This window comes from Nuphar pumila, chromosome 1, assembly GCF_984573655.1.
Source record: "Nuphar pumila chromosome 1, dmNupPumi1.hap1.1, whole genome shotgun sequence".
In the NCBI taxonomy this organism is placed as follows: Eukaryota; Viridiplantae; Streptophyta; class Magnoliopsida; order Nymphaeales; family Nymphaeaceae; genus Nuphar; species Nuphar pumila.
In genome coordinates, this window is record NC_143249.1 from 162,250,029 (window position 1) to 162,274,117 (window position 24,089).

Genomic DNA, 24,089 nt, shown 5'->3' on the forward strand with positions numbered 1-24,089 from the left:
GCGACAAAAGCAGCAGTTCCGGCTCTCCGGACTGTAACTTGGCACGCCGATGTCGAAATTCGATGATTTTCGTGGCCACGGAAAGCTCGTTCCGCTGGCTACGACGTACGAACAGACAAAGTCGGTTCAGGACCGTTTCGGATGCCGTTTAAGCTAGTTTCGGGCGTTTTTCGGGGCCGTTTTTATGACAGCTAGTCGGTTCGTGCGTTGCGGCCCCCACGGCTCCCGCGTGAGGCATAAGAGCATTTTTTCGCGCAATATGTAACGGGTGCGATCATACCAGCACTAAAGCACCAGATCCCATCAGAACTCTGAAGTTAAGCGTGCTTGAGCGAGAGTAGTACTGGGATGGGTGACCTCCTGGGAAGTCCTTGTGTTGCACTCTCTTTTTGCCTTCGGCGCTTTTTTGTCGTCGGCACCAACCTCCGACCTTCTTTTCACTTCCCGCAACACACCGTATCTGATCCATCGAGGTCTTCTGCTTCCCTTTCACCCTCGCCTTGCGCGCCGCAGCGCTGGCACCCGACACGAGCCGCGGCGTGCGACAAACGCAGCAGTTCCGGCTCGCCGGACCGTAACTTGGCACGCCGATGTCGAAATTCGGCGATTTTCCTGCCCACGGAAAGCACGTTCCGCTGGCTACGACGTGACGAACAGACGAAGTCGGTTCGGGACCGTTTCGGATGCCGTTTAAGCTCATTTCGGGCGTTTTTCGGGGCCGTTTTTATGACGGCTAGTCGGTTCGTGCGTTGCGGCCCCCACGGCTCCCGCGTGAGGCATAAGAGCATTTTTTCGCGCAACATGTAACGGGTGCGATCACACTAGCACTAAAGCACCGGATCCCATCAGAACTCTGAAGTTAAGCGTGCTTGGGCGACAGTAGTACTGGGATGGGTGACCTCCTGGGAAGTCCTCGTGTTGCACTCTCTTTTTGCCTTCGGCGCTTTTTTGTCGTCGGCACCAACCTCCGACCTTCTTTTCACTTCCCGCAACACACCGTATCTGATCCATCGAGGTCTTCTGCTTCCCTTTCACCCTCGCCTTGCGCGCCGCAGCGCCGGCACCCGACACGAGCCGCGGCGTGCGACAAACGCAGCAGTTCCGGCTCGCCAGACCGTAACTTGGCACGCCGATGTCGAAATTCGGCGATTTTCCTGGCCACGGAAAGCTCGTTCCGCTGGCTACGACGTGACGAACAGACGAAGTCGGTTCGGGACCGTTTTAGATGCCGTTTAAGCTCATTTCGGGCGTTTCTATGATGACTAGTCGGTTTGTGCGTTGCGGCCCCCACGGCTCCCGCGTGAGGCATAAGAGCATTTTTTCGCGCAACATGTAACGGGTGCGATCATACCAGCATTAAAGCACCGGATCCCATTAGAACTCTGAAGTTAAGCGTGCTTGAGCGAGAGTAGTACTGGGATGGGTGACCTCCTGGGAAGTCCTTGTGTTGCACTCTCTTTTTGCCTTCGGCGCTTTTTTGTCGTCGGCACCAACCTCCGACCTTCTTTTCACTTCCCGCAACACACCGTATCTGATCCATCGAGGTCTTCTGCTTCCCTTTCACCCTCGCCTTGCGCGCCGCAGCGCCGGCACCCGACAGGAGCCGCGGCGTGCGACAAACGCAGCAGTTCCGGCTCGCCAGACCGTAACTTGGCACGCCGATGTCGGAATTCGGCGATTTTCGTGGCCACTGAAAGCTCGTTTCGCTGGCTACGACGTGGCGAACAGACGAAGTCGGTTCGGGACTGTTTCGGAGGCCGTTTCTATGACGGCTAGTCGGTTCATGCGTTGCGGCCCCCACGGCTCCCGCGTGAGGCATAAGAGCATTTTTTCGCGCAACATGTAACGGGTGCGATCATACCAGCACTAAAGCACCGGATCCCATCAGAACTCTGAAGTTAAGCGTGCTTGGGCGAGAGTAGTACTGGGATGGGTGACCTCCTGGGAAGTCCTCGTGTTGCACTCTCTTTTTGCCTTCGGCGCTTTTTTGTCGTCGGCACCAACCTCCGACCTTCTTTTCACTTACCGCAACACACCGTATCTGATCCATCGAGGTCTTCTGCTTCCCTTTCACCCTCGCCTTGCGCGCCGCAGCGCCCGCACCCGACACGAGCCGCGGCGTGCGACAAACGCAGCAGTTCCGGCTCTCCGGACCGTAACTTGGCACGCCGATGTCGAAATTCGGCGATTTTCCTGGCCACGGAAAGCTCGTTCCGCTGGCTACGACGTGACGAACAGACAAAGTCGGTTCGGGACCGTTTCAGATGCCGTTTAAGCTCATTTCGGGCGTTTCTATGACGGCTAGTCGGTTTGTGCGTTGCGGCCCCCACGGCTCCCGCGTGAGGCATAAGAGCATTTTTTCGCGCAACATGTAACGGGTGCGATCATACCAGCACTAAAGCACCGGATCCCATCAGAACTCCGAAGTTAAGCGTGCTTGGGCGAGAGTAGTACTGGCATGGGTGACCTCCTGGGAAGTCCTCGTGTTGCACTCTCTTTTTGCCTTCGGCGCTTTTTTGTCGTCGGCACCAACCTCCGACCTTCTTTTCACTTCCCGCAACACACCGTATCTGATCCATCGAGGTCTTCTGCTTCCCTTTCACCCTCGCCTTGCGCGCCGCAGCGCCGGCACCCGACACGAGCCGCGGCGTGCGACAAACGCAGCAGTTTTGGCTCGCCGGACCGTAACTTGGCACGCCGATGTCGAAATTCGGCGATTTTCCTGGCCACGGAAAGCACGTTCCGCTGGCTACGACGTGACGAACAGACGAAGTCGGTTCGGGACCGTTTCAGATGCCGTTTAAGCTCGTTTCGGGCGTTTTTCGGGGCGTTTCTATGACGGCTAGTCGGTTTGTGCGTTGCGGCCCCCACGGCTCCCGCGTGAGGCATAAGAGCATTTTTTCTCGCAACATGTAACGGGTGCGATCATACCAGCACTAAAGCACCGGATTCCATCAGAACTCCAAAGTTAAGCGTGCTTGGGCGAGAGTAGTACTGGGATGGGTGACCTCCTGGGAAGTCCTCGTGTTGCACTCTCTTTTTGCCTTCGGCGCTTTTTTGTCGTCGGCACCAACCTCCGACCTTCTTTTCACTTCCCGCAACACACCGTATCTGATCCATCGAGGTCTTCTGCTTCCCTTTCACCCTCGCCTTGCGCGCCGCAGCGCCGGCACCCGACACGAGCCGCGGCGTGCGACAAAAGCAGCAGTTCCGGCTCTCCGGACCGTAACTTGGCACGCCGATGTCGGAATTCGGCGATTTTCGTGGCCACGGAAAGCTCGCTCCGCTGGCTACGACGTGGCGAACAGACAAAGTCGGTTCGGGACCGTTTCGAATGCCGTTTAAGCTCGTTTCGGTCGTTTTTCGGGGTCGTTTCTATGACGGCTAGTCGGTTCGTGCGTTGCGGCCCCCACGGCTCCCGCGTGAGGCATAAGAGCATTTTTTCGCGCAACGTGTAACGGGTGCGATCATACCAGTTCTAAAGAACCGGATCCCATCAGAACTCCGAACTTAAGCGTGCTTGGGCGAGAGTAGTACTGGGATGGGTGACCTCCTGGGAAGTCCTCGTGTTGCACTCTCTTTTTGCCTTCGACGCTTTTTTGTCGTCGGCACCAACCTCCGACCTTCTTTTCACTTACCGCAACACACCGTATCTGATCCATCGAGGTCTTCTGCTTCCCTTTCACCCTCGCCTTGCGCGCCGCAGCGCCGACACCCGACACGAGCCGCGGCGTGCGACAAACGCAGCAGTTCCGGCTCGCCGGACCGTAACTTGGCACGCCGATGTCGAAATTCGGCGATTTTCCTGGCCACGGAAAGCACGTTCCGCTGGCTACGACGTCACGAACAGACGAAGTCGGTTCGGGACCGTTTCAGATGCCGTTTAAGCTCGTTTCGGGCGTTTTTCGGGGCGTTTCTATGACGGCTAGTCGGTTTGTGCGTTGCGGCCCCCACGGCTCCCGCGTGAGGCATAAGAGCATTTTTTCGCGCAACATGTAACGGGTGCGATCATACCAGCACTAAAGCACCGGATTCCATTAGAACTCCGAAGTTAAGCGTGCTTGGGCGAGAGTAGTACTGGGATGGGTGACCTCCTGGGAAGTCCTCGTGTTGCACTCTCTTTTTGCCTTCGGCGCTTTTTTGTCGTCGGCACCAACCTCCGACCTTCTTTTCACTTCCCGCAACACACCGTATCTGATCCATCGAGGTCTTCTGCTTCCCTTTCACCCTCGCCTTGCGCGCCGCAGCGCCGGCACCCGACACGAGCCGCGGCGTGCGACAAAAGCAGCAGTTCCGGCTCTCCGGACCGTAACTTGGCACGCCGATGTCGGAATTCGGCGATTTTCGTGGCCACGGAAAGCTCGTTCCGCTGGCTACGACGTGGCTAACAGACAAAGTCGGTTCGGGACCGTTTCGGATGCCGTTTAAGCTCGTTTCGGTCGTTTTTCGGGGTCGTTTCTATGACGGCTAGTCGGTTCGTGCGTTGCGGCCCCCACGGCTCCCGCGTGAGGCATAAGAGCATTTTTTCGCGCAACATGTAACGGGTGCGATCATACCAGTTCTAAAGAACCGGATCCCATCAGAACTTCGAAGTTAAGCGTGCTTGGGCGAGAGTAGTACTGGGATGGGTGACCTCCTGGGAAGTCCTCGTGTTGCACTCTCTTTTTGCCTTCGACGCTTTTTTGTGGTCGGCACCAACCTCCGACGTTCTTTTCACTTACCGCAACACACCGTATCTGATCCATCGAGGTCTTCTGCTTCCCTTTCACCCTCGCCTTGCGCGCCGCAGCGCCGACACCCGACACGAGCCGCGGCGTGCGACAAAAGCAGCAGTTCCGGCTCGCCGGACCGTAACTTGGCACGCCGATGTCGGAATTCGGCGATTTTTGTGGCCACGGAAAGCTCGTTCCGCTGGCTACGACGTGGCGAACAGACGAAGTCGGTTCGGGACCATTTCGGATGCCGTGTAAGCTAGTTTCAGTCATTTTTCGGGGCCGTTTCTATGACGGCTAGTCGGTTCGTGCGTTGCGGCCCCCACGGCTCCCGCGTGAGGCATAAGAGCATTTTTTCGCGCAACATGTAACGTGTGCGATCATACCAGCACTAAAGCACCGGATCCCATCAGAACTCCGAAGTTAAGCGTGCTTGGGCGAGAGTAGTACTGGAATGGGTGACCTCCTGGGAAGTCCTCGTGTTGCACTCTCTATTTACCTTCGGCGCTTTTTTGTCGTCGGCACCAACCTCCGACCTTCTTTTCACTTACCGCAACACACCGTATCTGATCCATCAAGGTCTTCTGCTTCCCTTTCACCCTCGCCTTGCGCGCCGCAGCGCCCGCACCCGACACGAGCCGCGGCGTGCGACAAAAGCAGCAGTTCCGGCTCTCCGGACTGTAACTTGGCACACCGATGTCGGAATTCGGCGATTTTCGTGGCCACGGAAAGCTCGTTCCGCTGGCTACGACGTGGCGAACAGACGAAGTCGGTTCGGGACCGTTTCGGATGCCGTTTAAGCTAGTTTCAGTCGTTTTTCGGGGCCGTTTCTATGACGGCTAGTCGGTTCGTGCGTTGCGGCCCCCACGGCTCCCGCGTGAGGCATAAGAGCATTTTTTCGCGCAACATGTAACGTGTGCGATCATAGCAGCACTAAAGCACCGGATCCCATCAGAACTCCGAAGTTAAGCGTGCTTGGGCGAGAGTAGTACTGGAATGGGTGACCTCCTGGGAAGTCCTCGTGTTGCACTCTCTATTTACCTTCGGCGCTTTTTTGTCGTCGGCACCAACCTCCGACCTTCTTTTCACTTACCGCAACACACCGTATCTGATCCATCAAGGTCTTCTGCTTCCCTTTCACCCTCGCCTTGCGCGCCGCAGCGCCCGCACCCGACACGAGCCGCGGCGTGCGACAAAAGCAGCAGTTCCGGCTCTCCGGACTGTAACTTGGCACACCGATGTCGGAATTCGGCGATTTTCGTGGCCACGGAAAGCTCGTTCCGCTGGCTACGACGTGGCGAACAGACGAAGTCGGTTCGGGACCGTTTCGGATGCCGTGTAAGCTAGTTTCAGTCATTTTTCGGGGCCGTTTCTATGACGGCTAGTCGGTTCGTGCGTTGCGGCCCCCACGGCTCCCGCGTGAGGCATAAGAGCATTTTTTAGCGCAACATGTAACGTGTGCGATCATACCAGCACTAAAGCACCGGATCCCATCAGAACTCCGAAGTTAAGCGTGCTTGGGCGAGAGTAGTACTGGAATGGGTGACCTCCTGGGAAGTCCTCGTGTTGCACTCTCTATTTACCTTCGGCGCTTTTTTGTCGTCGGCACCAACCTCCGACCTTCTTTTCACTTACCGCAACACACCGTATCTGATCCATCAAGGTCTTCTGCTTCCCTTTCACCCTCGCCTTGCGCGCCGCAGCGCCCGCACCCGACACGAGCCGCGGCGTGCGACAAAAGCAGCAGTTCCGGCTCTCCGGACTGTAACTTGGCACACCGATGTCGGAATTCGGCGATTTTCGTGGCCACGGAAAGCTCGTTCCGCTGGCTACGACGTGGCGAACAGACGAAGTCGGTTCGGGACCGTTTCGGATGCCGTTTAAGCTAGTTTCAGTCGTTTTTCGGGGCCGTTTCTATGACGGCTAGTCGGTTCGTGCGTTGCGGCCCCCACGGCTCCCGCGTGAGGCATAAGAGCATTTTTTCGCGCAACATGTAACGTGTGCGATCATAGCAGCACTAAAGCACCGGATCCCATCAGAACTCCGAAGTTAAGCGTGCTTGGGCGAGAGTAGTACTGGAATGGGTGACCTCCTGGGAAGTCCTCGTGTTGCACTCTCTATTTACCTTCGGCGCTTTTTTGTCGTCGGCACCAACCTCCGACCTTCTTTTCACTTACCGCAACACACCGTATCTGATCCATCAAGGTCTTCTGCTTCCCTTTCACCCTCGCCTTGCGCGCCGCAGCGCCCGCACCCGACACGAGCCGCGGCGTGCGACAAAAGCAGCAGTTCCGGCTCTCCGGACTGTAACTTGGCACACCGATGTCGGAATTCGGCGATTTTCGTGGCCACGGAAAGCTCGTTCCGCTGGCTACGACGTGGCGAACAGACGAAGTCGGTTCGGGACCGTTTCGGATGCCGTTTAAGCTCATTTCGAGCGTTTTTCGGGGCCGTTTTTATGACGGCTAGTCGGTTCGTGCGTTGCGGCCCCCACGGCTCCCGCGTGAGGCATAAGAGCATTTTTTCGCGCAACATGTAACGGGTGCGATCACACTAGCACTAAAGCACCGGATCCCATTAGAACTCTGAAGTTAAGCGTGCTTGGGCGAGAGTAGTACTGGGATGGGTGACCTCCTGGGAAGTCCTCGTGTTGCACTCTCTTTTTGCCTTCGGCGCTTTTTATCGTCGGCACCAACCTCCGACCTTCTTTTCACTTCCCGCAACACACCGTATCTGATCCATCGAGGTCTTCTGCTTCCCTTTCACCCTCGCCTTGCACGCCGCAGCGCCGGCACCCGACACGAGCCGCGGCGTGCGACAAAAGCAGCAGTTCTGGCTCGCCGGACCGTAACTTGGCACGCCGATGTCGAAATTCGGCGATTTTCCTGGCCACGGAAAGCTCGTTCCGCTGGCTACGACGTGACGAACAGACGAAGTCGGTTCGGGACCGTTTCAGATGCCGTTTAAGCTCATTTCGGGCGTTTTTCGGGGCCGTTTTTATGACGGCTAGTCGGTTCGTGCGTTGCGGCCCCCACGGCTCCCGCGTGAGGCATAAGAGCATTTTTTCGCGCAACATGTAACGGGTGCGATCACACTAGCACTAAAGCACCGGATCCCATCAGAACTCTGAAGTTAAGCGTGCTTGGGCGAGAGTAGTACTGGGATGGGTGACCTCCTGGGAAGTCCTCGTGTTGCACTCTCTTTTTGCCTTCGGCGCTTTTTTGTCGTCGGCACCAACCTCCGACCTTCTTTTCACTTCCCGCAACACACCGTATCTGATCCATCGAGGTCTTCTGCTTCCCTTTCACCCTCGCCTTGCGCGCCGCAGCGCCGGCACCCGACACGAGCCGCGGCGTGCGACAAACGCAGCAGTTCCGGCTCGCCGGACCGTAACTTGGCACGCCGATGTCGAAATTCGGCGATTTTCCTGGCCACGAAAAGCTCGTTCCGCTGGCTACGACGTGACGAACAGACGAAGTCGGTTCGGGACCGTTTCAGATGCCGTTTAAGCTCATTTCGGGCGTTTCTATGACGGCTAGTCGGTTTGTGCGTTGCGGCCCCCACGGCTCCCGCGTGAGGCATAAGAGCATTTTTTCGCGCAACATGTAACGGGTGCGATCATACCAGCACTAAAGCACCGGATCCCATCAGAACTCCGAAGTTAAGCGTGCTTGGGCGAGAGTAGTACTGGGATGGGTGACCTCCTGGGAAGTCCTCGTGTTGCACTCTCTTTTTGCCTTCGGCGCTTTTTTGTCGTCGGCACCAACCTCCGACCTTCTTTTCACTTCCCGCAACACACTGTATCTGATCCATCGAGGTCTTCTGCTTCCCTTTCACCCTCGCCTTGCGCGCCGCAGCGCCGGCACCCGACACGAGCCGCGGCGTGCGACAAACGCAGCAGTTCCGGGTCGTCGGACCGTAACTTGGCACGCCGATGTCGGAATTCGGCGATTTTCGTGGCCACGGAAAGCTCGTTCCGCTGGCTACGACGTGGCGAACAGACAAAGTCGGTTCGGGAACGTTTCGGATGCCGTTTAAGCTCGTTTCGGGCGTTTTTCGGGGCCGTTTCTATGACGGCTAGTCGGTTCGTGCGTTGCGGCCCCCACGGCTCCCGCGTGAGGCATAAGAGCATTTTTTCGCGCAACAATAACGGGTGCAATCATACCAGCACTAAAGCACCGGATCCCATCAGAACTCCGAAGTTAAGCGTGCTTGGGCGAGAGTAGTACTGGGATGGGTGACCTCCTGGGAAGTCCTCGTGTTGCACTCTTTTTTTGCCTTCGGCGCTTTTTTGTCGTCGACACCAACCTTCGACCTTCTTTTCACTTCCCGCAACACACCGTATCTGATCCATCGAGGTCTTCTGCTTCCCTTTCACCCTCGCCTTGCGCGCCGCAGCGCCGGCACCCGACACGAGCCGCGGCGTGCGACAAACGCAGCAGTTCCGGGTCGCCGGACCGTAACTTGGCACGCCGATGTCGGAATTCGGCGATTTTCGTGGCCACGGAAAGCTCGTTCCGCTGGCTACGACGTGGCGAACAGACGAAGTCGGTTCGGGACCGTTTCGGATGCCGTTTAAGCTCGTTTCGGGCGTTTTTCGGGGCCGTTTCTATGACGGCTAGTCGGTTCGTGCGTTGCGGCCCCCACGGCTCCCGCGTGAGGCATAAGAGAATTTTTTCGCGCAACATGTAACGGGTGCGATCATACCAGCACTAAAGCACCGGATCCCATCAGAACTCCGAAGTTAAGCGTGCTTGGGCGAGAGTAGTACTGGGATGGGTGACCTCCTGGGAAGTCCTCGTGTTGCACTCTCTTTTTGCCTTCGGCGCTTTTTTGTCGTCGGCACCAACCTTCGACCTTCTTTTCACTTCCCGCAACACACCGTATCTGATCCATCGAGGTCTTCTGCTTCCCTTTCACCCTCGCCTTGCGCGCCGCAGCGCCGGCACCCGACACGAGCCGCGGCGTGCGACAAACGCAGCAGTTCCGGGTCGCCGGACCGTAACTTGGCACGCCGATGTCGGAATTCGGCGATTTTCGTGGCCACGGAAAGCTCGTTCCGCTGGCTACGACGTGGCGAACAGACGAAGTTGGTTCGGGACCGTTTCAGATGCCGTTTAAGCTCGTTTCGGGCATTTTTCGGGGCCGTTTCTATGACGGCTAGTCGGTTCGTGCGTTGCGGCCCCCACGGCTCCCGCGTGAGGCATAAGAGCATTTTTTCGCGCAACATGTAACGGGTGCGATCATACCAGCACTAAAGCACCGGATCCCATCAGAACTCCGAAGTTAAGCGTGCTTGGGCGAGAGTAGTACTGGGATGGCTGACCTCCTGGGAAGTCCTCGTGTTGCACTCTCTTTTTGCCTTCGGCGCTTTTTTGTCGTCGGCACCAACCTCCGACCTTCTTTTCACTTCCCGCAACACACCGTATCTGATCCATCGAGGTCTTCTGCTTCCCTTTCACCCTCGCCGTGCGCGCCGCAGCGCCGGCACCCGACACGAGCCGCGGCGTGCGACAAACGCAGCAGTTCCGGGTCGCCGGACCGTAACTTGGCACGCCGATGTCGAAATTCGGCGATTTTCGTGGCCACGGAAAGCTCGTTCCGCTGGCTACGACGTGGCGAACAGACGAAGTCGGTTCGGGACCGTTTCGGATGCCGTTTAAGCTCGTTTCGGGCGTTTTTCGCGGCCGTTTCTATGACGGCTAGTCGGTTCGTGCGTTGCGGCCCCCACGGCTCCCGCGTAAGGTATAAGAGCATTTTTTCGCGCAACATGTAACGGGTGCGATCATACCAGCACTAAAGCACCGGATCCCATCAGAACTCCGAAGTTAAGCGTGCTTGGGCGAGAGTAGTACTGGGATGGGTGACCTCCTGGGAAGTCCTCGTGTTGCACTCTCTTTTTACCTTCGGCGCTTTTTTGTCGTCGGCACCAACCTCCGACCTTCTTTTCACTTCCCGCAACACACCGTATCTGATCCATCGAGGTCTTCTGCTTCCCTTTCACCCTCGCCTTGCGCGCCGCAGCGCCGGCACCCGACACGAGCCGCGGCGTGCGACAAACGCAGCAGTTCCGGGTCGCCGGACCGTAACTTGGCACGCCGATGTCGGAATTCGGCAATTTTCGTGGCCACGGAAAGCTCGGTCCGCTGGCTACGACGTGGCGAACAGACAGAGTCAGTTCGGGACCGTTTCGGATGCCGTTTAAGCTCGTTTCGGGCGTTTTTCGGGGCCGTTTCTATGACGGCTAGTCGGTTCGTGCGTTGCGGCCCCCACGGCTCCCGCGTGAGGCATAAGAGCATTTTTTCGCGCAACATGTAACGGGTGCGATCATACCAGCACTAAAGCACCGGATCCCATCAGAACTCCGAAGTTAAGCGTGCTTGGGCGAGAGTAGTACTGGGATGGGTGACCTCCTGGGAAGTCCTCGTGTTGCACTCTCTTTTTGCCTTCGGCGCTCTTTTGTCGTCGGCACCAACCTTCGACCTTCTTTTCACTTCCCGCAACACACCGTATCTGATCCATCGAGGTCTTCTGCTTCCCTTTCACCCTCGCCTTGCGCGCCGCAGCGCCGGCACCCGACACGAGCCGCGGCGTGCGACAAACGCAGCAGTTCCGGGTCGCCGGACCGTAACTTGGCACGCCGATGTCGGAATTCGGCGATTTTCGTGGCCACGGAAAGCTCGTTCCGCTGGCTACGACGTGGCGAACAGACGAAGTCGGTTCGGGACCGTTTCGGATGCCGTTTAAGCTCGTTTCGAGCGTTTTTCGGGGCCGTTTCTATGACGGCTAGTTGGTTCGTGCGTTGCGGCCCCCACGGCTCCCGCGTGAGGCATAAGAGCATTTTTTCGCGCAACATGTAACGGGTGCGATCATACCAGCACTAAAGCACCGGATCCCATCAGAACTCCGAAGTTAAGCGTGCTTGGGCGAGAGTAGTACTGGGATGGGTGACCTCCTGGGAAGTCCTCGTGTTGCACTCTCTTTTTGCCTTCGGCACTTTTTTGTCGTCGGCACCAACCTCCGACCTTCTTTTCACTTCCCGCAACACACCGTATCTGATCCATCGAGGTCTTCTGCTTCCCTTTCACCCTCGCCTTGCGCGCCGCAGCGCCAGCACCCGACACGAGCCGCGGCGTGCGACAAACGCAGCAGTTCCGGGTCGCCGGACCGTAACTTGGCACGCCGATGTCGGAATTCGGCGATTTTGGTGGCCACGGAAAGCTCGTTCCACTGGCTACGACGTGGCGAACAGACGAAGTCGGTTCGGGACCGTTTCAGATGCCGTTTAAGCTCGTTTCGGGCATTTTTCGGGGCCGTTTCTATGACGGCTAGTCGGTTTGTGCGTTGCGGCCCCCACGGCGCCCGCGTGAGGCATAAGAGCATTTTTTCGCGCAACATGTAACGGGTGCGATCATACCAGCACTAAAGCACCGGATCCCATCAGAACTCTGAAGTTAAGCGTGCTTGGGCGAGAGTAGTACTGGGATGGGTGACCTCCTGGGAAGTCCTCGTGTTGCACTCTCTTTTTGCCTTCGGCGCTTTTTTGTCGTCGGCACCAACCTCCGACCTTCTTTTCACTTACCGCAACACACCGTATCTGATCCATCGAGGTCTTCTGCTTCCCTTTCACCCTCGCTTTGCGCGCCGCAGCGCCCGCACCCGACACGAGCCGCGGCGTGCGACAAACGCAGCAGTTCCGGCTCTCCGGACCGTAACTTGGCACGCCGATGTCGAAATTCGGCGATTTTCCTGGCCACGGAAAGCTCGTTCCGCTGGCTACGACGTGACGAACAGACGAAGTCGGTTCGGGACCGTTTCAGATGCCGTTTAAGCTCATTTCGGGCGTTTCTATGACGGCTAGTCGGTTTGTGCGTTGCGGCCCCCACGGCTCCCGCGTGAGGCATAAGAGCATTTTTTCGCGCAACATGTAACGGGTGCGATCATACCAGCACTAAAGCACCGGATCCCATCAGAACTCCGAAGTTAAGCGTGCTTGGGCGAGAGTAGTACTGGCATGGGTGACCTCCTGGGAAGTCCTCGTGTTGCACTCTCTTTTTGCCTTCGGCACTTTTTTGTCGTCGGCACCAACCTCCGACCTTCTTTTCACTTCCCGCAACACACCGTATCTGATCCATCGAGGTCTTCTGCTTCCCTTTCACCCTCGCCTTGCGCGCCGCAGCGCCGGCACCCGACACGAGCCGCGGCGTGCGACAAACGCAGCAGTTTTGGCTCGCCAGACCGTAACTTGGCACGCCGATGTCGAAATTCGGCGATTTTCCTGGCCACGGAAAGCACGTTCCGCTGGCTACGACGTGACGAACAGACGAAGTCGGTTCGGGACCGTTTCAGATGCCGTTTAAGCTCGTTTCGGGCGTTTTTCGGGGCGTTTCTATGACGGCTAGTCGGTTTGTGCGTTGCGGCCCCCACGGCTCCCGCGTGAGGCATAAGAGCATTTTTTCTCGCAACATGTAACGGGTGCGATCATACCAGCACTAAAGCACCGGATTCCATCAGAACTCCAAAGTTAAGCGTGCTTGGGCGAGAGTAGTACTGGGATGGGTGACCTCCTGGGAAGTCCTCGTGTTGCACTCTCTTTTTGCCTTCGGCGCTTTTTTGTCGTCGGCACCAACCTCCGACCTTCTTTTCACTTCCCGCAACACACCGTATCTGATCCATCGAGGTCTTCTGCTTCCCTTTCACCCTCGCCTTGCGCGCCGCAGCGCCGGCACCCGACACGAGCCGCGGCGTGCGACAAAAGCAGCAGTTCCGGCTCTCCGGAACGTAACTTGGCACGCCGATGTCGGAATTCGGCGATTTTCGAGGACACGGAAAGCTCGCTCCGCTGGCTACGACGTGGCGAACAGACAAAGTCGGTTCGGGACCGTTTCGAATGCCGTTTAAGCTCGTTTCGGTCGTTTTTCGGGGTCGTTTCTATGACGGCTAGTCGGTTCGTGCGTTGCGGCCCCCACGGCTCCCGCGTGAGGCATAAGAGCATTTTTTCGCGCAACGTGTAACGGGTGCGATCATACCAGTTCTAAAGAACCGGATCCCATCAGAACTCCGAAGTTAAGCGTGCTTGGGCGAGAGTAGTACTGGGATGGGTGACCTCCTGGGAAGTCCTCGTGTTGCACTCTCTTTTTGCCTTCGACGTTTTTTTGTCGTCGGCACTAACCTCCGACCTTCTTTTCACTTACCGCAACACACCGTATCTGATCCATCGAGGTCTTCTGCTTCCCTTTCACCCTCGCCTTGCGCGCCGCAGCGCCGACACCCGACACGAGCCGCGGCGTGCGACAAAAGCAGCAGTTCCGGCTCGCCGGACCGTAACTTGGCACGCCGATGTCGGAATTCGGCGATTTTTGTGGCCACGGAAAGCTCGTTCCGCTGGCTACGACATGGCGAACAGACGAAGTCGGTTCGGGACCGTTTCGGATGCCGTTTAAGCTAATTTCAGTCGTTTTTCGGGGCCGTTTCTATGACGGCTAGTCGGTTCGTGCGTTGCGGCCCCCACGGCTCCCGCGTGAGGCACTAGAGCATTTTTTCGCGCAACATGTAACGTGTGCGATCATACCAGCACTAAAGCACCGGATCCCATCAGAACTCCGAAGTTAAGCGTGCTTGGGCGAGAGTAGTACTGGAATGGGTGACCTCCTGGGAAGTCCTCGTGTTGCACTCTCTATTTACCTTCGGCGCTTTTTTGTCGTCGGCACCAACCTCCGACCTTCTTTTCACTTACCGCAACACACCGTATCTGATCCATCAAGGTCTTCTGCTTCCCTTTCACCCTCGCCTTGCGCGCCGCAGCGCCCGCACCCGACACGAGCCGCGGCGTGCGACAAAAGCAGCAGTTCCGGCTCTCCGGACTGTAACTTGGCACGCCGATGTCGAAATTCGATGATTTTCGTGGCCACGGAAAGCTCGTTTCGCTGGCTACGACGTGGCGAACAGACAAAGTCGGTTCAGGACCGTTTCGGATGCCGTTTAAGCTAGTTTCGGGCGTTTTTCGGGGCCGTTTTTATGACAGCTAGTCGGTTCGTGCGTTGCGGCCCCCACGGCTCCCGCGTGAGGCATAAGAGCATTTTTTCGCGCAATATGTAACGGGTGCGATCATACCAGCACTAAAGCACCGGATCCCATCAGAACTCTGAAGTTAAGCGTGCTTGAGCGAGAGTAGTACTGGGATGGGTGACCTCCTGGGAAGTCCTTGTGTTGCACTCTCTTTTTGCCTTCGGCGCTTTTTTGTCGTCGGCACCAACCTCCGACCTTCTTTTCACTTCCCGCAACACACCGTATCTGATCCATCGAGGTCTTCTGCTTCCCTTTCACCCTCGCCTTGCGCACCGCAGCGCTGGCACCCGACACGAGCCGCGGCGTGCGACAAACGCAGCAGTTCCGGCTCGCCGGACCGTAACTTGGCACGCCGATGTCGAAATTCGGCGATTTTCCTGCCCACGGAAAGCACGTTCCGCTGGCTACGACGTGACGAACAGACGAAGTCGGTTCGGGACCGTTTCGGATGCCGTTTAAGCTCATTTCGGGCGTTTTTCGAAGCCGTTTTTATGACGGCTAGTCGGTTCGTGCGTTGCGGCCCCCACGGCTCCCGCGTGAGGCATAAGAGCATTTTTTCGCGCAACATGTAACGGGTGCGATCACACTAGCACTAAAGCACCGGATCCCATCAGAACTCTGAAGTTAAGCGTGCTTGGGCGAGAGTAGTACTGGGATGGGTGACCTCCTGGGAAGTCCTCGTGTTGCACTCTCTTTTTGCCTTCGGCGCTTTTTTGTCGTCGGCACCAACCTCCGACCTTCTTTTCACTTCCCGCAACACACCGTATCTGATCCATCGAGGTCTTCTGCTTCCCTTTCACCCTCGCCTTGCGCGCCGCAGCGCCGGCACCCGACACGAGCCGCGGCGTGCGACAAACGCAGCAGTTCCGGCTCGCCAGACCGTAACTTGGCACGCCGATGTCGAAATTCGGCGATTTTCCTAGCCACGGAAAGCTCGTTCCGCTGGCTACGACGTGACGAACAGACGAAGTCGGTTCGGGACCGTTTTAGATGCCGTTTAAGATCATTTCGGGCGTTTCTATGATGACTAGTCGGTTTGTGCGTTGCGGCCCCCACGGCTCCCGCGTGAGGCATAAGAGCATTTTTTCGCGCAACATGTAACGGGTGCGATCATACTAGCACTAAAGCACCGGATCCCATCAGAACTCTGAAGTTAAGCGTGCTTGAGCGAGAGTAGTACTGGGATGGGTGACCTCCTGGGAAGTCCTTGTGTTGCACTCTCTTTTTGCCTTCGGCGCTTTTTTGTCGTCGGCACCAACCTCCGACCTTCTTTTCACTTCCCGCAACACACCGTATCTGATCCATCGAGGTCTTCTGCTTCCCTTTCACCCTCGCCTTGCGCGCCACAGCGCCGGCACCCGACAGGAGCCGCGGCGTGCGACAAACGCAGCAGTTCCGGCTCGCCAGACCGTAACTTGGCACGCCGATGTCGGAATTCGGCGATTTTCGTGGCCACTGAAAGCTCGTTTCGCTGGCTACGACGTGGCGAACAGACGAAGTCGGTTCGGGACTGTTTCGGAGGCCGTTTCTATGACGGCTAGTCGGTTCATGCGTTGCGGCCCCCACGGCTCCCGCGTGAGGCATAAGAGCATTTTTTCGCGCAACATGTAACGGGTGCGATCATACCAGCACTAAAGCACCGGATCCCATCAGAACTCTGAAGTTAAGCGTGCTTGGGCGAGAGTAGTACTGGGATGGGTGACCTCCTGGGAAGTCCTCGTGTTGCACTCTCTTTTTGCCTTCGGCGCTTTTTTGTCGTCGGCACCAACCTCCGACCTTCTTTTCACTTACCGCAACACACCGTATCTGATCCATCGAGGTCTTCTGCTTCCCTTTCACCCTCGCCTTGCGCGCCGCAGCGCCCGCACCCGACACGAGCCGCGGCGTGCGACAAACGCAGCAGTTCCGGCTCTCCGGACCGTAACTTGGCACGCCGATGTCGAAATTCGGCGATTTTCCTGGCCACGGAAAGCTCGTTCCGCTGGCTACGACGTGACGAACAGACGAAGTCGGTTCGGGACCGTTTCAGATGCCGTTTAAGCTCATTTCGGGCGTTTCTATGACGGCTAGTCGGTTTGTGCGTTGCGGCCCCCACGGCTCCCGCGTGAGGCATAAGAGCATTTTTTCGCGCAACATGTAACGGGTGCGATCATACCAGCACTAAAGCACCGGATCCCATCAGAACTCCGAAGCTAAGCGTGCTTGGGCGAGAGTAGTACTGGCATGGGTGACCTCCTGGGAAGTCCTCGTGTTGCACTCTCTTTTTGCCTTCGGCGCTTTTTTGTCGTCGGCACCAACCTCCGACCTTCTTTTCACTTCCCGCAACACACCGTATCTGATCCATCGAGGTCTTCTGCTTCCCTTTCACCCTCGCCTTGCGCGCCGCAGCGCCGGCACCCGACACGAGCCGCGGCGTGCGACAAACGCAGCAGTTTTGGCTCGCCGGACCGTAACTTGGCACGCCGATGTCGAAATTCGGCGATTTTCCTGGCCACGGAAAGCACGTTCCGCTGGCTACGACGTGACGAACAGACGAAGTCGGTTCGGGACCGTTTCAGATGCCGTTTAAGCTCGTTTCGGGCGTTTTTCGGGGCGTTTCTATGACGGCTAGTCGGTTTGTGCGTTGCGGCCCCCACGGCTCCCGCGTGAGGCATAAGAGCATTTTTTCTCGCAACATGTAACGGGTGCGATCATACCAGCACTAAAGCACCGGATTCCATCAGAACTCCAAAGTTAAGCGTGCTTGGGCGAGAGTAGTACTGGGATGGGTGACCTCCTGGGAAGTCCTCGTGTTGCACTCTCTTTTTGCCTTTGGCGCTTTTTTGTCGTCGGCACCAACCTCCGACCTTCTTTTCACTTCCCGCAACACACCGTATCTGATCCATCGAGGTCTTCTGCTTCCCTTTCACCCTCGCCTTGCGCGCCGCAGCGCCGGCACCCGACACGAGCCGCGGCGTGCGACAAAAGCAGCAGTTCCGGCTCTCCGGACCGTAACTTGGCACGCCGATGTCGGAATTCGGCGATTTTCGTGGCCACGGAAAGCTCGCTCCGCTGGCTACGACGTGGCGAACAGACAAAGTCGGTTCGGGACCGTTTCGAATGCCGTTTAAGCTCGTTTCGGTCGTTTTTCGGGGTCGTTTCTATGACGGCTAGTCGGTTCGTGCGTTGCGGCCCCCACGGCTCCCGCGTGAGGCATAAGAGCATTTTTTCGCGCAACGTGTAACGGGTGCGATCATACCAGTTCTAAAGAACCGGATCCCATCAGAACTCCGAAGTTAAGCGTGCTTGGGCGAGAGTAGTACTGGGATGGGTGACCTCCTGGGAAGTCCTCGTGTTGCACTCTCTTTTTGCCTTCGACGCTTTTTTGTCGTCGGCACCAACCTCCGACCTTCTTTTCACTTACCGCAACACACCGTATCTGATCCATCGAGGTCTTCTGCTTCCCTTTCACCCTCGCCTTACGCGCCGCAGCGCCGACACCCGACACGAGCCGCGGCGTGCGACAAAAGCAGCAGTTCCGGCTCGCCGGACCGTAACTTGGCACGCCGATGTCGGAATTCGGCGATTTTTGTGGCCACGGAAAGCTCGTTCCGCTGGCTACGACATGGCGAACAGACGAAGTCGGTTCGGGACCGTTTCGGATGCCGTTTAAGCTAGTTTCAGTCGTTTTTCGGGGCCGTTTCTATGACGGCTAGTCGGTTCGTGCGTTGCGGCCCCCACGGCTCCCGCGTGAGGCATAAGAGCATTTTTTCGCGCAACATGTAACGTGTGCGATCATACCAGCACTAAAGCACCGGATCCCATCAGAACTCCGAAGTTAAGCGTGCTTGGGCGAGAGTAGTACTGGAATGGGTGACCTCCTGGGAAGTCCTCGTGTTGCACTCTCTATTTACCTTCGGCGCTTTTTTGTCGTCGGCACCAACCTCCGACCTTCTTTTCACTTACCGCAACACACCGTATCTGATCCATCAAGGTCTTCTGCTTCCCTTTCACCCTCGCCTTGCGCGCCGCAGCGCCCGCACCCGACACGAGCCGCGGCGTGCGACAAAAGCAGCAGTTCCGGCTCTCCGGACCGTAACTTGGCACGCCGATGTCGGAATTCGGCGATTTTCGAGGACACGGAAAGCTCGCTCCGCTGGCTACGACGTGGCGAACAGACAAAGTCGGTTCGGGACCGTTTCGAATGCCGTTTAAGCTCGTTTCGGTCGTTTTTCGGGGTCGTTTCTATGACGGCTAGTCGGTTCGTGCGTTGCGGCCCCCACGGCTCCCGCGTGAGGCATAAGAGCATTTTTTCGCGCAACGTGTAACGGGTGCGATCATACCAGTTCTAAAGAACCGGATCCCATCAGAACTCCGAAGTTAAGCGTGCTTGGGCGAGAGTAGTACTGGGATGGGTGACCTCCTGGGAAGTCCTCGTGTTGCACTCTCTTTTTGCCTTCGACGTTTTTTTGTCGTCGGCACTAACCTCCGACCTTCTTTTCACTTACCGCAACACACCGTATCTGATCCATCGAGGTCTTCTGCTTCCCTTTCACCCTCGCCTTGCGCGCCGCAGCGCCGACACCCGACACGAGCCGCGGCGTGCGACAAAAGCAGCAGTTCCGGCTCGCCGGACCGTAACTTGGCACGCCGATGTCGGAATTCGGCGATTTTTGTGGCCACGGAAAGCTCGTTCCGCTGGCTACGACATGGCGAACAGACGAAGTCGGTTCGGGACCGTTTCGGATGCCGTTTAAGCTAATTTCAGTCGTTTTTCGGGGCCGTTTCTATGACGGCTAGTCGGTTCGTGCGTTGCGGCCCCCACGGCTCCCGCGTGAGGCACTAGAGCATTTTTTCGCGCAACATGTAACGTGTGCGATCATACCAGCACTAAAGCACCGGATCCCATCAGAACTCCGAAGTTAAGCGTGCTTGGGCGAGAGTAGTACTGGAATGGGTGACCTCCTGGGAAGTCCTCGTGTTGCACTCTCTATTTACCTTCGGCGCTTTTTTGTCGTCGGCACCAACCTCCGACCTTCTTTTCACTTACCGCAACACACCGTATCTGATCCATCAAGGTCTTCTGCTTCCCTTTCACCCTCGCCTTGCGCGCCGCAGCGCCCGCACCCGACACGAGCCGCGGCGTGCGACAAAAGCAGCAGTTCCGGCTCTCCGGACTGTAACTTGGCACGCCGATGTCGAAATTCGATGATTTTCGTGGCCACGGAAAGCTCGTTTCGCTGGCTACGACGTGGCGAACAGACAAAGTCGGTTCAGGACCGTTTCGGATGCCGTTTAAGCTAGTTTCGGGCGTTTTTCGGGGCCGTTTTTATGACAGCTAGTCGGTTCGTGCGTTGCGGCCCCCACGGCTCCCGCGTGAGGCATAAGAGCATTTTTTCGCGCAATATGTAACGGGTGCGATCATACCAGCACTAAAGCACCGGATCCCATCAGAACTCTGAAGTTAAGCGTGCTTGAGCGAGAGTAGTACTGGGATGGGTGACCTCCTGGGAAGTCCTTGTGTTGCACTCTCTTTTTGCCTTCGGCGCTTTTTTGTCGTCGGCACCAACCTCCGACCTTCTTTTCACTTCCCGCAACACACCGTATCTGATCCATCGAGGTCTTCTGCTTCCCTTTCACCCTCGCCTTGCGCACCGCAGCGCTGGCACCCGACACGAGCCGCGGCGTGCGACAAACGCAGCAGTTCCGGCTCGCCGGACCGTAACTTGGCACGCCGATGTCGAAATTCGGCGATTTTCCTGCCCACGGAAAGCACGTTCCGCTGGCTACGACGTGACGAACAGACGAAGTCGGTTCGGGACCGTTTCGGATGCCGTTTAAGCTCATTTCGGGCGTTTTTCGAAGCCGTTTTTATGACGGCTAGTCGGTTCGTGCGTTGCGGCCCCCACGGCTCCCGCGTGAGGCATAAGAGCATTTTTTCGCGCAACATGTAACGGGTGCGATCACACTAGCACTAAAGCACCGGATCCCATCAGAACTCTGAAGTTAAGCGTGCTTGGGCGAGAGTAGTACTGGGATGGGTGACCTCCTGGGAAGTCCTCGTGTTGCACTCTCTTTTTGCCTTCGGCGCTTTTTTGTCGTCGGCACCAACCTCCGACCTTCTTTTCACTTCCCGCAACACACCGTATCTGATCCATCGAGGTCTTCTGCTTCCCTTTCACCCTCGCCTTGCGCGCCGCAGCGCCGGCACCCGACACGAGCCGCGGCGTGCGACAAACGCAGCAGTTCCGGCTCGCCAGACCGTAACTTGGCACGCCGATGTCGAAATTCGGCGATTTTCCTGGCCACGGAAAGCTCGTTCCGCTGGCTACGACGTGACGAACAGACGAAGTCGGTTCGGGACCGTTTTAGATGCCGTTTAAGATCATTTCGGGCGTTTCTATGATGACTAGTCGGTTTGTGCGTTGCGGCCCCCACGGCTCCCGCGTGAGGCATAAGAGCATTTTTTCGCGCAACATGTAACGGGTGCGATCATACCAGCACTAAAGCACCGGATCCCATCAGAACTCTGAAGTTAAGCGTGCTTGAGCGAGAGTAGTACTGGGATGGGTGACCTCCTGGGAAGTCCTTGTGTTGCACTCTCTTTTTGCCTTCGGCGCTTTTTTGTCGTCGGCACCAACCTCCGACCTTCTTTTCACTTCCCGCAACACACCGTATCTGATCCATCGAGGTCTTCTGCTTCCCTTTCACCCTCGCCTTGCGCGCCACAGCGCCGGCACCCGACAGGAGCCGCGGCGTGCGACAAACGCAGCAGTTCCGGCTCGCCAGACCGTAACTTGGCACGCCGATGTCGGAATTCGGCGATTTTCGTGGCCACTGAAAGCTCGTTTCGCTGGCTACGACGTGGCGAACAGACGAAGTCGGTTCGGGACTGTTTCGGAGGCCGTTTCTATGACGGCTAGTCGGTTCATGCGTTGCGGCCCCCACGGCTCCCGCGTGAGGCATAAGAGCATTTTTTCGCGCAACATGTAACGGGTGCGATCATACCAGCACTAAAGCACCGGATCCCATCAGAACTCTGAAGTTAAGCGTGCTTGGGCGAGAGTAGTACTGGGATGGGTGACCTCCTGGGAAGTCCTCGTGTTGCACTCTCTTTTTGCCTTCGGCGCTTTTTTGTCGTCGGCACCAACCTCCGACCTTCTTTTCACTTACCGCAACACACCGTATCTGATCCATCGAGGTCTTCTGCTTCCCTTTCACCCTCGCCTTGCGCGCCGCAGCGCCCGCACCCGACACGAGCCGCGGCGTGCGACAAACGCAGCAGTTCCGGCTCTCCGGACCGTAACTTGGCACGCCGATGTCGAAATTCGGCGATTTTCCTGGCCACGGAAAGCTCGTTCCGCTGGCTACGACGTGACGAACAGACGAAGTCGGTTCGGGACCGTTTCAGATGCCGTTTAAGCTCATTTCGGGCGTTTCTATGACGGCTAGTCGGTTTGTGCGTTGCGGCCCCCACGGCTCCCGCGTGAGGCATAAGAGCATTTTTTCGCGCAACATGTAACGGGTGCGATCATACCAGCACTAAAGCACCGGATCCCATCAGAACTCCGAAGCTAAGCGTGCTTGGGCGAGAGTAGTACTGGCATGGGTGACCTCCTGGGAAGTCCTCGTGTTGCACTCTCTTTTTGCCTTCGGCGCTTTTTTGTCGTCGGCACCAACCTCCGACCTTCTTTTCACTTCCCGCAACACACCGTATCTGATCCATCGAGGTCTTCTGCTTCCCTTTCACCCTCGCCTTGCGCGCCGCAGCGCCGGCACCCGACACGAGCCGCGGCGTGCGACAAACGCAGCAGTTTTGGCTCGCCGGACCGTAACTTGGCACGCCGATGTCGAAATTCGGCGATTTTCCTGGCCACGGAAAGCACGTTCCGCTGGCTACGACGTGACGAACAGACGAAGTCGGTTCGGGACCGTTTCAGATGCCGTTTAAGCTCGTTTCGGGCGTTTTTCGGGGCGTTTCTATGACGGCTAGTCGGTTTGTGCGTTGCGGCCCCCACGGCTCCCGCGTGAGGCATAAGAGCATTTTTTCTCGCAACATGTAACGGGTGCGATCATACCAGCACTAAAGCACCGGATTCCATCAGAACTCCAAAGTTAAGCGTGCTTGGGCGAGAGTAGTACTGGGATGGGTGACCTCCTGGGAAGTCCTCGTGTTGCACTCTCTTTTTGCCTTTGGCGCTTTTTTGTCGTCGGCACCAACCTCCGACCTTCTTTTCACTTCCCGCAACACACCGTATCTGATCCATCGAGGTCTTCTGCTTCCCTTTCACCCTCGCCTTGCGCGCCGCAGCGCCGGCACCCGACACGAGCCGCGGCGTGCGACAAAAGCAGCAGTTCCGGCTCTCCGGACCGTAACTTGGCACGCCGATGTCGGAATTCGGCGATTTTCGTGGCCACGGAAAGCTCGCTCCGCTGGCTACGACGTGGCGAACAGACAAAGTCGGTTCGGGACCGTTTCGAATGCCGTTTAAGCTCGTTTCGGTCGTTTTTCGGGGTCGTTTCTATGACGGCTAGTCGGTTCGTGCGTTGCGGCCCCCACGGCTCCCGCGTGAGGCATAAGAGCATTTTTTCGCGCAACGTGTAACGGGTGCGATCATACCAGTTCTAAAGAACCGGATCCCATCAGAACTCCGAAGTTAAGCGTGCTTGGGCGAGAGTAGTACTGGGATGGGTGACCTCCTGGGAAGTCCTCGTGTTGCACTCTCTTTTTGCCTTCGACGCTTTTTTGTCGTCGGCACCAACCTCCGACCTTCTTTTCACTTACCGCAACACACCGTATCTGATCCATCGAGGTCTTCTGCTTCCCTTTCACCCTCGCCTTACGCGCCGCAGCGCCGACACCCGACACGAGCCGCGGCGTGCGACAAAAGCAGCAGTTCCGGCTCGCCGGACCGTAACTTGGCACGCCGATGTCGGAATTCGGCGATTTTTGTGGCCACGGAAAGCTCGTTCCGCTGGCTACGACATGGCGAACAGACGAAGTCGGTTCGGGACCGTTTCGGATGCCGTTTAAGCTAGTTTCAGTCGTTTTTCGGGGCCGTTTCTATGACGGCTAGTCGGTTCGTGCGTTGCGGCCCCCACGGCTCCCGCGTGAGGCATAAGAGCATTTTTTCGCGCAACATGTAACGTGTGCGATCATACCAGCACTAAAGCACCGGATCCCATCAGAACTCCGAAGTTAAGCGTGCTTGGGCGAGAGTAGTACTGGAATGGGTGACCTCCTGGGAAGTCCTCGTGTTGCACTCTCTATTTACCTTCGGCGCTTTTTTGTCGTCGGCACCAACCTCCGACCTTCTTTTCACTTACCGC

At 57.3% G+C, this 24,089-nt stretch overlaps 45 non-coding genes across 45 annotated transcripts; all 45 read left to right on the forward strand.

The window, feature by feature from the left end:
- The first annotated feature begins 266 nt into the window (after positions 1 to 266).
- LOC149850889 (5S ribosomal RNA) lies at positions 267 to 385 on the forward strand. Its single transcript, XR_016434101.1, has one exon. It is a non-coding gene; the product is annotated as a 5S ribosomal RNA (ribosomal RNA).
- A 423-nt stretch (positions 386 to 808) lies between these two features.
- On the forward strand, positions 809 to 927 carry LOC149850890 (5S ribosomal RNA). The gene has a single exon (XR_016426376.1). It is a non-coding gene; the product is annotated as a 5S ribosomal RNA (ribosomal RNA).
- Positions 928 to 1,337: 410 nt separating this feature from the next.
- LOC149850891 (5S ribosomal RNA) lies at positions 1,338 to 1,456 on the forward strand. The gene has a single exon (XR_016425904.1). It is a non-coding gene; the product is annotated as a 5S ribosomal RNA (ribosomal RNA).
- Positions 1,457 to 1,847: 391 nt separating this feature from the next.
- LOC149850892 (5S ribosomal RNA) lies at positions 1,848 to 1,966 on the forward strand. The gene has a single exon (XR_016426893.1). It is a non-coding gene; the product is annotated as a 5S ribosomal RNA (ribosomal RNA).
- A 410-nt stretch (positions 1,967 to 2,376) lies between these two features.
- Positions 2,377 to 2,495, forward strand: LOC149850893 (5S ribosomal RNA). The gene has a single exon (XR_016426855.1). It is a non-coding gene; the product is annotated as a 5S ribosomal RNA (ribosomal RNA).
- A 422-nt stretch (positions 2,496 to 2,917) lies between these two features.
- Positions 2,918 to 3,036, forward strand: LOC149850894 (5S ribosomal RNA). The gene has a single exon (XR_016434063.1). It is a non-coding gene; the product is annotated as a 5S ribosomal RNA (ribosomal RNA).
- Positions 3,037 to 3,459: 423 nt separating this feature from the next.
- On the forward strand, positions 3,460 to 3,578 carry LOC149850895 (5S ribosomal RNA). Its single transcript, XR_016425806.1, has one exon. It is a non-coding gene; the product is annotated as a 5S ribosomal RNA (ribosomal RNA).
- Positions 3,579 to 4,000: 422 nt separating this feature from the next.
- LOC149850896 (5S ribosomal RNA) lies at positions 4,001 to 4,119 on the forward strand. Its single transcript, XR_016427223.1, has one exon. It is a non-coding gene; the product is annotated as a 5S ribosomal RNA (ribosomal RNA).
- A 423-nt stretch (positions 4,120 to 4,542) lies between these two features.
- Positions 4,543 to 4,661, forward strand: LOC149850897 (5S ribosomal RNA). Its single transcript, XR_016426097.1, has one exon. It is a non-coding gene; the product is annotated as a 5S ribosomal RNA (ribosomal RNA).
- A 423-nt stretch (positions 4,662 to 5,084) lies between these two features.
- Positions 5,085 to 5,203, forward strand: LOC149850898 (5S ribosomal RNA). Its single transcript, XR_016426733.1, has one exon. It is a non-coding gene; the product is annotated as a 5S ribosomal RNA (ribosomal RNA).
- A 423-nt stretch (positions 5,204 to 5,626) lies between these two features.
- On the forward strand, positions 5,627 to 5,745 carry LOC149850899 (5S ribosomal RNA). The gene has a single exon (XR_016433869.1). It is a non-coding gene; the product is annotated as a 5S ribosomal RNA (ribosomal RNA).
- Positions 5,746 to 6,168: 423 nt separating this feature from the next.
- On the forward strand, positions 6,169 to 6,287 carry LOC149850900 (5S ribosomal RNA). Its single transcript, XR_016426734.1, has one exon. It is a non-coding gene; the product is annotated as a 5S ribosomal RNA (ribosomal RNA).
- A 423-nt stretch (positions 6,288 to 6,710) lies between these two features.
- LOC149850901 (5S ribosomal RNA) lies at positions 6,711 to 6,829 on the forward strand. Its single transcript, XR_016433871.1, has one exon. It is a non-coding gene; the product is annotated as a 5S ribosomal RNA (ribosomal RNA).
- A 423-nt stretch (positions 6,830 to 7,252) lies between these two features.
- On the forward strand, positions 7,253 to 7,371 carry LOC149850902 (5S ribosomal RNA). Its single transcript, XR_016425777.1, has one exon. It is a non-coding gene; the product is annotated as a 5S ribosomal RNA (ribosomal RNA).
- Positions 7,372 to 7,793: 422 nt separating this feature from the next.
- Positions 7,794 to 7,912, forward strand: LOC149850903 (5S ribosomal RNA). The gene has a single exon (XR_016435171.1). It is a non-coding gene; the product is annotated as a 5S ribosomal RNA (ribosomal RNA).
- Positions 7,913 to 8,322: 410 nt separating this feature from the next.
- Positions 8,323 to 8,441, forward strand: LOC149850904 (5S ribosomal RNA). The gene has a single exon (XR_016434966.1). It is a non-coding gene; the product is annotated as a 5S ribosomal RNA (ribosomal RNA).
- Positions 8,442 to 8,863: 422 nt separating this feature from the next.
- LOC149850905 (5S ribosomal RNA) lies at positions 8,864 to 8,982 on the forward strand. Its single transcript, XR_016436053.1, has one exon. It is a non-coding gene; the product is annotated as a 5S ribosomal RNA (ribosomal RNA).
- A 423-nt stretch (positions 8,983 to 9,405) lies between these two features.
- Positions 9,406 to 9,524, forward strand: LOC149850906 (5S ribosomal RNA). The gene has a single exon (XR_016434987.1). It is a non-coding gene; the product is annotated as a 5S ribosomal RNA (ribosomal RNA).
- Positions 9,525 to 9,947: 423 nt separating this feature from the next.
- LOC149850907 (5S ribosomal RNA) lies at positions 9,948 to 10,066 on the forward strand. The gene has a single exon (XR_016427142.1). It is a non-coding gene; the product is annotated as a 5S ribosomal RNA (ribosomal RNA).
- Positions 10,067 to 10,489: 423 nt separating this feature from the next.
- On the forward strand, positions 10,490 to 10,608 carry LOC149850908 (5S ribosomal RNA). The gene has a single exon (XR_016435017.1). It is a non-coding gene; the product is annotated as a 5S ribosomal RNA (ribosomal RNA).
- Positions 10,609 to 11,031: 423 nt separating this feature from the next.
- Positions 11,032 to 11,150, forward strand: LOC149850909 (5S ribosomal RNA). The gene has a single exon (XR_016435032.1). It is a non-coding gene; the product is annotated as a 5S ribosomal RNA (ribosomal RNA).
- Positions 11,151 to 11,573: 423 nt separating this feature from the next.
- On the forward strand, positions 11,574 to 11,692 carry LOC149850910 (5S ribosomal RNA). The gene has a single exon (XR_016435047.1). It is a non-coding gene; the product is annotated as a 5S ribosomal RNA (ribosomal RNA).
- A 423-nt stretch (positions 11,693 to 12,115) lies between these two features.
- On the forward strand, positions 12,116 to 12,234 carry LOC149850911 (5S ribosomal RNA). Its single transcript, XR_016426904.1, has one exon. It is a non-coding gene; the product is annotated as a 5S ribosomal RNA (ribosomal RNA).
- A 410-nt stretch (positions 12,235 to 12,644) lies between these two features.
- LOC149850912 (5S ribosomal RNA) lies at positions 12,645 to 12,763 on the forward strand. The gene has a single exon (XR_016426856.1). It is a non-coding gene; the product is annotated as a 5S ribosomal RNA (ribosomal RNA).
- A 422-nt stretch (positions 12,764 to 13,185) lies between these two features.
- Positions 13,186 to 13,304, forward strand: LOC149850913 (5S ribosomal RNA). The gene has a single exon (XR_016434064.1). It is a non-coding gene; the product is annotated as a 5S ribosomal RNA (ribosomal RNA).
- Positions 13,305 to 13,727: 423 nt separating this feature from the next.
- On the forward strand, positions 13,728 to 13,846 carry LOC149850914 (5S ribosomal RNA). Its single transcript, XR_016436471.1, has one exon. It is a non-coding gene; the product is annotated as a 5S ribosomal RNA (ribosomal RNA).
- Positions 13,847 to 14,269: 423 nt separating this feature from the next.
- Positions 14,270 to 14,388, forward strand: LOC149850915 (5S ribosomal RNA). The gene has a single exon (XR_016426735.1). It is a non-coding gene; the product is annotated as a 5S ribosomal RNA (ribosomal RNA).
- Positions 14,389 to 14,811: 423 nt separating this feature from the next.
- On the forward strand, positions 14,812 to 14,930 carry LOC149850916 (5S ribosomal RNA). Its single transcript, XR_016438018.1, has one exon. It is a non-coding gene; the product is annotated as a 5S ribosomal RNA (ribosomal RNA).
- Positions 14,931 to 15,353: 423 nt separating this feature from the next.
- On the forward strand, positions 15,354 to 15,472 carry LOC149850917 (5S ribosomal RNA). Its single transcript, XR_016435172.1, has one exon. It is a non-coding gene; the product is annotated as a 5S ribosomal RNA (ribosomal RNA).
- Positions 15,473 to 15,882: 410 nt separating this feature from the next.
- LOC149850918 (5S ribosomal RNA) lies at positions 15,883 to 16,001 on the forward strand. The gene has a single exon (XR_016425938.1). It is a non-coding gene; the product is annotated as a 5S ribosomal RNA (ribosomal RNA).
- Positions 16,002 to 16,392: 391 nt separating this feature from the next.
- Positions 16,393 to 16,511, forward strand: LOC149850919 (5S ribosomal RNA). Its single transcript, XR_016426914.1, has one exon. It is a non-coding gene; the product is annotated as a 5S ribosomal RNA (ribosomal RNA).
- Positions 16,512 to 16,921: 410 nt separating this feature from the next.
- LOC149850920 (5S ribosomal RNA) lies at positions 16,922 to 17,040 on the forward strand. The gene has a single exon (XR_016426954.1). It is a non-coding gene; the product is annotated as a 5S ribosomal RNA (ribosomal RNA).
- A 422-nt stretch (positions 17,041 to 17,462) lies between these two features.
- LOC149850921 (5S ribosomal RNA) lies at positions 17,463 to 17,581 on the forward strand. The gene has a single exon (XR_016434065.1). It is a non-coding gene; the product is annotated as a 5S ribosomal RNA (ribosomal RNA).
- A 423-nt stretch (positions 17,582 to 18,004) lies between these two features.
- Positions 18,005 to 18,123, forward strand: LOC149850922 (5S ribosomal RNA). Its single transcript, XR_016436482.1, has one exon. It is a non-coding gene; the product is annotated as a 5S ribosomal RNA (ribosomal RNA).
- Positions 18,124 to 18,546: 423 nt separating this feature from the next.
- On the forward strand, positions 18,547 to 18,665 carry LOC149850923 (5S ribosomal RNA). The gene has a single exon (XR_016426737.1). It is a non-coding gene; the product is annotated as a 5S ribosomal RNA (ribosomal RNA).
- Positions 18,666 to 19,088: 423 nt separating this feature from the next.
- Positions 19,089 to 19,207, forward strand: LOC149850924 (5S ribosomal RNA). Its single transcript, XR_016436493.1, has one exon. It is a non-coding gene; the product is annotated as a 5S ribosomal RNA (ribosomal RNA).
- A 423-nt stretch (positions 19,208 to 19,630) lies between these two features.
- On the forward strand, positions 19,631 to 19,749 carry LOC149850925 (5S ribosomal RNA). Its single transcript, XR_016426739.1, has one exon. It is a non-coding gene; the product is annotated as a 5S ribosomal RNA (ribosomal RNA).
- A 423-nt stretch (positions 19,750 to 20,172) lies between these two features.
- Positions 20,173 to 20,291, forward strand: LOC149850926 (5S ribosomal RNA). Its single transcript, XR_016438029.1, has one exon. It is a non-coding gene; the product is annotated as a 5S ribosomal RNA (ribosomal RNA).
- A 423-nt stretch (positions 20,292 to 20,714) lies between these two features.
- On the forward strand, positions 20,715 to 20,833 carry LOC149850927 (5S ribosomal RNA). Its single transcript, XR_016435180.1, has one exon. It is a non-coding gene; the product is annotated as a 5S ribosomal RNA (ribosomal RNA).
- A 410-nt stretch (positions 20,834 to 21,243) lies between these two features.
- LOC149850928 (5S ribosomal RNA) lies at positions 21,244 to 21,362 on the forward strand. The gene has a single exon (XR_016438040.1). It is a non-coding gene; the product is annotated as a 5S ribosomal RNA (ribosomal RNA).
- A 391-nt stretch (positions 21,363 to 21,753) lies between these two features.
- On the forward strand, positions 21,754 to 21,872 carry LOC149850929 (5S ribosomal RNA). Its single transcript, XR_016426925.1, has one exon. It is a non-coding gene; the product is annotated as a 5S ribosomal RNA (ribosomal RNA).
- Positions 21,873 to 22,282: 410 nt separating this feature from the next.
- Positions 22,283 to 22,401, forward strand: LOC149850930 (5S ribosomal RNA). Its single transcript, XR_016426958.1, has one exon. It is a non-coding gene; the product is annotated as a 5S ribosomal RNA (ribosomal RNA).
- A 422-nt stretch (positions 22,402 to 22,823) lies between these two features.
- On the forward strand, positions 22,824 to 22,942 carry LOC149850931 (5S ribosomal RNA). Its single transcript, XR_016434067.1, has one exon. It is a non-coding gene; the product is annotated as a 5S ribosomal RNA (ribosomal RNA).
- A 423-nt stretch (positions 22,943 to 23,365) lies between these two features.
- Positions 23,366 to 23,484, forward strand: LOC149850932 (5S ribosomal RNA). Its single transcript, XR_016436504.1, has one exon. It is a non-coding gene; the product is annotated as a 5S ribosomal RNA (ribosomal RNA).
- Positions 23,485 to 23,907: 423 nt separating this feature from the next.
- Positions 23,908 to 24,026, forward strand: LOC149850933 (5S ribosomal RNA). Its single transcript, XR_016426740.1, has one exon. It is a non-coding gene; the product is annotated as a 5S ribosomal RNA (ribosomal RNA).
- The last annotated feature ends 63 nt before the right edge of the window (positions 24,027 to 24,089 follow it).